This window comes from Ictalurus furcatus, chromosome 3, assembly GCF_023375685.1.
Source record: "Ictalurus furcatus strain D&B chromosome 3, Billie_1.0, whole genome shotgun sequence".
NCBI lineage: Eukaryota > Metazoa > Chordata > Actinopteri > Siluriformes > Ictaluridae > Ictalurus > Ictalurus furcatus.
In genome coordinates, this window is record NC_071257.1 from 36102281 (window position 1) to 36109258 (window position 6978).

The window sequence follows — 6978 nt, forward strand, 5'->3', positions numbered from 1 at the left end:
TTTTACAAAATGTTTTTTGCAGTGTGTAAAATTGTAACAACAAAAAAATATTGTAATGTAAGTTTATAATGTAAAATTGTATTATGTTGTAAAGGTTTGAGTTATGTTGCAAAGTTTTATAATATGCTGTAAAGTTTCAATGTTGTACATGTAGAATGTTGTCAAGATTTGTAGCACAATTTTGTATTGTGTTGCAAAGTTGCAAAGGTTTTGGTGTCAAGCTTTGTATTATGTTTCAGAAGTGCTGTGCTATGCTGTAAAATTGTGCGTTGTGAAGCTGTGACGTTGTGTATTATGTATTGAAGTTGTGAAGAGTTATATTATGTCTTACGGTTGTAATTTAAAGATTTGTCGTAATTTGTTGTTTTGTATTATTTTATAAAACTGTGAGGCTTTGTAGTATGTTGTAAAGGTTTCTAAAGTTGTATTTTTCTATTGTGTTGTAGTTGTATTTCTATTATGTTATAAAACTGCATGTTGCAAAGTGTGTAAGAAGTTGTAAAGTTGTGTATCATGTTATAAAGTTTGCAATCTGCTTTGATGTTTGTAGCCTGTTGTAAAACTGTGAAAATTTGTAGTATGTTGTAACATCTTAAAGTTTGTAGTATTGTGTAAAGTTGTGCATCATGTTGTCAAGTTGTAAAGTTTGTAGTATGTTTTAAAGTTGTGTATCATGTTGTTAAGTTATAAAGTGTATACAAATGACTACAAATAAACTGAATCTGTTCTGATGTTTGTAGTCTTTTGTAACGTTGTAAAATTTTGTCTTGTGTTGCAGCTGTAAAGTTTTCTATTATGTTGTAAAACTGTAAAACTTTGCAGTATGTTGTAACATTTTAAAGTTTTTAGTATTGTGTAAAGTTGTGTATCATGTTGTCAAGTTGTAAAGTGTATACAAATAACTACAAATAAACTGAATCTGTTCTGTTTGTAGTCTGTTGTAAAGTTTGTCGCCTTGTGATGTGGCTGTAAAGTTTTGTACTATGTTGCAAACTTGTACAGTTTTTTAATATGTTGTAAAGGTATTAAGTTTTGTAGTATGAATTCTTTAATCATGCACTATGCAGAACGGGGCTGGGTTCGTTTGGCATTGGTGTAGAATGTTATGAATGCATCATTCATAATTCATAATAAATATAGCGATGTAAAATAAAAAGTGTAAAATGCATTATGACATTTTTCATTTCATTATAAATATGACCTTCAGAAAAAATCTTACAGAATAAATATCACTCTGTAGTTGAGCACTTTAACTTTATTTCTGGAGATCGCCATCTTGGACAACCAGAATGTGCTTCCTTAGCTATTTGTTATAATTCCGCCTCCTCGACCCCGCCTCCCCAAGTTTAAATCATGAATTGATGCGAATAATGAATTCACACTTTAACTTGAACGTGTAAATGCACTGTACACCACCACTGCTATTTTACAAAATAATATTTTAAAGATACACTTACAGAGCTTAACCATGTTGTCTGAAGCAAGAATATAAATATTTGGGTGTCACTGACATGCATTCCTAGCTAGCTACGTTAGCATTGTAACTTCAGTACAAACCCAAGAACCAAACTTATCCACGGCACTTACCTGTATTTCCTTTAACTGTCCTGTAGCTGTTGCTATTTTGCAATGTTCCAGACGATCTCTTTTTCTCTTTTTCTCTGAATTTATACCAACACAGCTGTAACATTTATTATAAAATCCCCACAGTGATGGAAACCTTAAAGCCCCTCTTCAGGCTTGAGCCAAGATAATAATGTTAAAATATATATTTTTAGACTTTCACAATGGTTCTACTTTTAGTAAAATGTTGGCCAGAACAGAACAGAACAGAAGGGTTAATGAGTCATAGTCGAGCAGGAGGCCGTCGTGTTTAGGGGATGTAGGGACGTGTGTGTGTGTGTGTGTGTCTCGAGAGTGTGTGAGGTTTTGGAGAACTGTGTGCGGACAGATTTATATGTGTTTCGTTTGGAATGGTGCAGAAATACGTCAGGACAGCGGGGGGATTTCTGGAAGTCGTCTCCTCTTTCCCCGAGGTCAGCACTTTGTCCTGCTGAGGACATTACGAGGTGACAAGCGGCTTTAAAAAACGCTGATTTGTTGGACTGCTCTTTTGCCTTATTGGTCCTTTTCCTCGCTCGCCTCCGTGATGTAGTGGCTCTCCGCTTCCAAATTCGCGGGTGACACTTTTCCCCTTTTTTTTAAAGGAACTGTGAGGCCACAAGTGGAACGTCCACAATGTCCTGTTCACTCTAAATGCAGTCCATTGTTTAAGACAAGGTTAGTGAATTCTCCTGCTTTAGTTTTTGCACTGGAGCAACAAGGCTAATGTACCGTAGCTAACGAGCAACGATTACCATATAACTGTATGACGTAGCGCACTCAATGATGGACCACGTCCCGAAGTGTTTTATTCCTCTTATATCACATCAAACTGACAATTTCAGAATGATTACAATTTTATATTTTTTAAAGAACAACACTTTTTTTTGTCCGTTTATAGTTACATTTAACGTGTAAAATTGTGAGATAATTGAGTTCCTGTTGCTATGGAAACGATAACGTATCAGAGCGAGCGCATGAATATAAACCTGCGCTACAGTCAGAGCTGCTGTTAGAGAAAACTAATCAACACCTTCTGACCAATCAGGATCCAGAACTCAGCAGCGCTGTGGGACAATATCAAATAGTTCACCTTAAACAATCCAGCAGTAAACTAAGGCAAGGTGAGTTAACCGGAATTCCACAACCATATTATCTCGTACTCCGACAAATTCCCGCCTTCTGTACAATAATCCTTCCCGCCTCTTGTGCTAGGATTGACTATTTTTACTCCAAACAACCTGCAGATCAGATAATCGGTTGTGAAATTAGACAAAACCAGAAAAATAAAATATATAAATAAATATCTGTTTAATGAAACTGATCAAAATATAAACACAAGAGATATAACACAATCAAGTGTCACCATAGCTCTGGTTGCTATGGTGACACGAAGGGCTTCTCGAATGTCTCACTTAATCTAATTTTAACACAGACTTAATATCCAACACTACTTATCTGTGATTTGATGTTTGTGTCCCACTGATTCACCTAACAGTTCCATGCCACGCCTCCATCACTAGCCTTCCTGTTTACCTGTCTCACCTGTGTGCACTCGCTTCCTGATTCAGGAACACTATAAAGATCTCCCCAGTGCTTGTGCCCGCTCATGTTTCCGAGCCGTATGGAAATTCAATCGTTTTTAATAAACCCAGCACCTGGACCGTATTCTTCTGTGAGTATTTGTTGTGTAAAGGTGTAAAGTTTTAATACTATGATTGTTTGATCATCTCTCTGGTAATAATTCATAAAAAAAGATACGAGAAAAGTAAATTCTCTAATTCACTTTTCTTTATCGTCAGTGATTAGCATTAGTATTATTCATTAACGTGGATGCTAGTTGTCCACATTTTGTGTGTTTGCTAATTCTGTGCTTTTCCTGTGTTGTGTTGATGTTCAGGGACCTTGTTTTTTTGGACCACACATGTATTTTTAAACCGCAACCTAACATTTTTAATAAAGCTTTTACCCGAAAGTCTCCTGCACGGTGTGGAATTACAGCAGGAACTTCATTTAGCCGCCTCTTCCTCTCAGGAGTGCACCGTTTGGAGGCCCTGCTTTAGCATGACGGCGACATGGAGCTGAAATATTATCACAGAGGAGCCAAAGAAAAGACGTTAAGTTCAAGCACACACACACACACACACACACACACACACACAGTGAGACATTACCATGTCCAGCAACGGAGGGAAAAAAAAAAACCCGCAAGACATCCCAGGACTGCGCCATAAAATTCTTGAAAGTTCGCAAAACCTCAACGATGTGGAAAAGACACGGAGCCTGGATGTCGAGTCATCAACATGGTGACATTATGTTCTGCTAATAATTCCCTGCTGTAGCTCATTTCTCCGTGTCTGTAACGACAGCACTGACACACAGCAGGCCCGAACGTGATTCACGGCTCCTGCTGCCCTTTCCATCGCCGCCGAGTAAAAAAAAAAATCTTTCAGTAGAGGAGAATTATGAAGTGTTACAGCAGGACTCTGACAATGTTTTTGTCTGCAAGTGGATGTAATTATTAACGCTGGTCGCCGCGTAGCAATGTTCAGTCCTAACATCCCTCTGCTCGAGTCTTTATGTCATAAGACAACTGAAACTGTTGTTCTTAAACAGTGTTTCATTGATATTCTTTACATACTAATCAATATAAACAATCCTGATGGAAAAGCAACAGCAACGCCCCTGAGCCAACGTTTTATTTCCTCTCGCCGTCTCACAGTGAGCTGAGCGTCATCGCTGTGACGGAGCTCTGGTTTTTTAAAAATGGCTGCTCGTGTTCTTTAGAGAAACTGAGCCAAGCACTTAAAGGTTCATGTTGGAAAAAAAAATCATTTCCAGTATCGTTCCACTTTCGGTAAAAATCTGAAACGGAACATCAGTGCAAGAGAGTGAATCTCTGGATCTCAGTACGGACTGCATCACGATCTCACATCTCATCTGGCTAATCTGTGGTGGGAAAAAAAATGAACAGAAATGAACAAACAAACAACAACAACAACAACCACAACAACAATAATAATAATCATTTGTAAGGTCTGTGCATGTTAATCAACAATAAACAAAGCTCAAGACTAGAAAAGGGATGCAAAACAGAAAGGCATTAAAAATGGCATGTAACTTACCTGTAATGACAGTAATGGTGATAATGACAATGACGGCAACGTAAATGCCAGCAATGCCAATGACGGTGATGCCAACCACATTAATGACAACGGCATCACTGTGATGCCAATGACAATAATGACGACGCCAATGACGGTAACCCCAATCACAGTGTGTTTTTGTTTTGTCTTATTAAGTTCAAGAGAGGGAATAAAGAGAGAGAATCGAGAGAGGGCTGGTGAGAGAACAACTGTTTATAACTGCTATAGCGTAAGTGAGAACAGGAACCAACTCGTTTCCAACAACATAAAATGTGAGGACGTTATGAAGAGAGAGAGAGAGAGAGAAAGAGAGAGAGAGAGAGAGAGAGAGAGGAACTGCAGTACTGGATCATGTTGCGTATTGAGCTACATTTATTTAAAAAGACAGAATTTAAATGTAGATATGAAATGGTATATAAATGTATCTCTGTATAGCATGAAAAGTGTGAGTAATGGTTAAAGTGTTGTATCTGACTCAGTATGTGTGTGTGTGTGTGTGTGTGTGTGTGTGTGTGAACTGGACCGGTGCTGGTGGAGTTGTAGCTCAAGGGCAGTGAATACAGAATGAGCTGCGGCCCATCTTCAGCTTTGCGGCTCGTCTTCAGCAGTTTCATACAATTTAAATGACAAACCGCCTTACGAGGCCTCGTTTCCCTCCACGGCCCGAAACAACAGGAAAAAAAACAAACGAAGCCGAGAACAGTAGAACAAAACAGCGAGAGTGTACACTTGCCTGAGAAGGAAGCCTGCAGCAGCCTCGGAGATTGGAGCGGAGCCGTAAAAAAAGCCCCCGTGTCGGTTCTGGATGTCTCGGCTCAGAGAGTAACCCTGTTTAATCCTAGCAGGCTTTCACATTAATTCTTAAACTGCTCCACGCTGCTGGAAGCGTCTGTGCGTCAGAGTTCTGTGTGATGGATCCGTCTCCGTTCTCTTCTCACCCAGTCTAAAGGGAGAGTTATGGCCTGGACTGTAATATCATATCGCAGAACCCCAGCGCTGTGGATATAAACACTAAAAACAAGTGTATTTACAGCAGATATCTACCTACAGTACATCTCTGTAATCATCTCACCTGAGACTCCACACCCAGCAGAAGAGGGACGTTCATGTACCCTGAATTTTATTAGCATTTTATCATTTAACATGTACGTTTACGAGCATTTATGTTTTCATTTGTTTTATCATTTCATTTTTAAATGTAGATTTATAAGAATGTCATTTTTAAAATTAAGTTTATTAGCATTTTAGGTTTTTATTTACATTTATTAGCATTTCATGTTTTAAATTTCAGTGTATTAGCATTTAATTTGTAATTTTATGTTTTAGCATTTGGTTTGCAACTTTATTTTGTAAGCATTTCTTTTTTTTTTAAATATCTTTTTATTAGGATTTAATATTTAAAATTAAATTTATTAGCTTGTAGTTTTTAAAATTAAATTTATTAGCATTTCATTTATAATTTTATGTTTTTCAAATTTATGTTTATTAGCATTTCATTTTTAAATATAGGTTTATTGGCATTTATTAATTTGTTTTGTTTATTAGCATTTCATTTTTACATTTAAGTTTATTATAATTTTTTATTTTGTTGAATTCATCCTGTTACTAAAGTTAATGTTCCACGTAAGTAATAAACGAAAAGCATCATGTAGAAGAGAACCTCTTCAATCGACCTTCTGAAGAACCGTTAAGGAACCTTTTTCCCCTAAGAGTATTGTGCACTTAGAAGATGCATCCTCTTACAGGTTCTATGAAGAACCTAAAAACATTCCTCTCTCAGGTAAGGATCCATTTAGAACCTCTTTAGGGAGGTAAGACCTCTTCATCTTCCAAAGAACCTGTAAGGAACCCCATTTAATGAGGAGGTGGGGAGAAATAAGGAGACACAGATCTAAAGATAGAGTTCACTTAACGGTTCTGTGTAGAACCATGCATGGTGTTCTTCTTTAAGAGTGGGATCGACTTGATCCTCTTTAGAGAGGATAGTACCATTCATTTAAAAAATAACAGTAATTAAGGATTTTGTGTTACTCTTTTTTGTTAAAGAGTAATGAGGAGCTACATGATTTTTCTTTGAGAAGTCCCCTTAAAGGTTCTTTGTAGAACCCGATATAAGGTTTCTCTTTCAGAGAACATTTAAAGTAGACCAGCTTTGGGGAGATAAAAAGCATTAAGGATTGCATTAATGAAGCATTAAGTAAGAACCATTATTCTTCTAAGAACCCTTAAG

The 6978-nt window shown here is 37.2% G+C and overlaps 1 long non-coding RNA gene across 1 annotated transcript; it reads left to right on the forward strand.

Moving 5' to 3' along the window:
• The first annotated feature begins 1317 nt into the window (after positions 1 to 1317).
• Positions 1318 to 3078, forward strand: LOC128606154 (uncharacterized). The gene is made up of 3 exons (XR_008385635.1): positions 1318 to 2069; positions 2208 to 2280; positions 2651 to 3078. It is a non-coding gene; the product is annotated as an uncharacterized LOC128606154 (long non-coding RNA).
• Positions 3079 to 6978: the final 3900 nt, after the last annotated feature.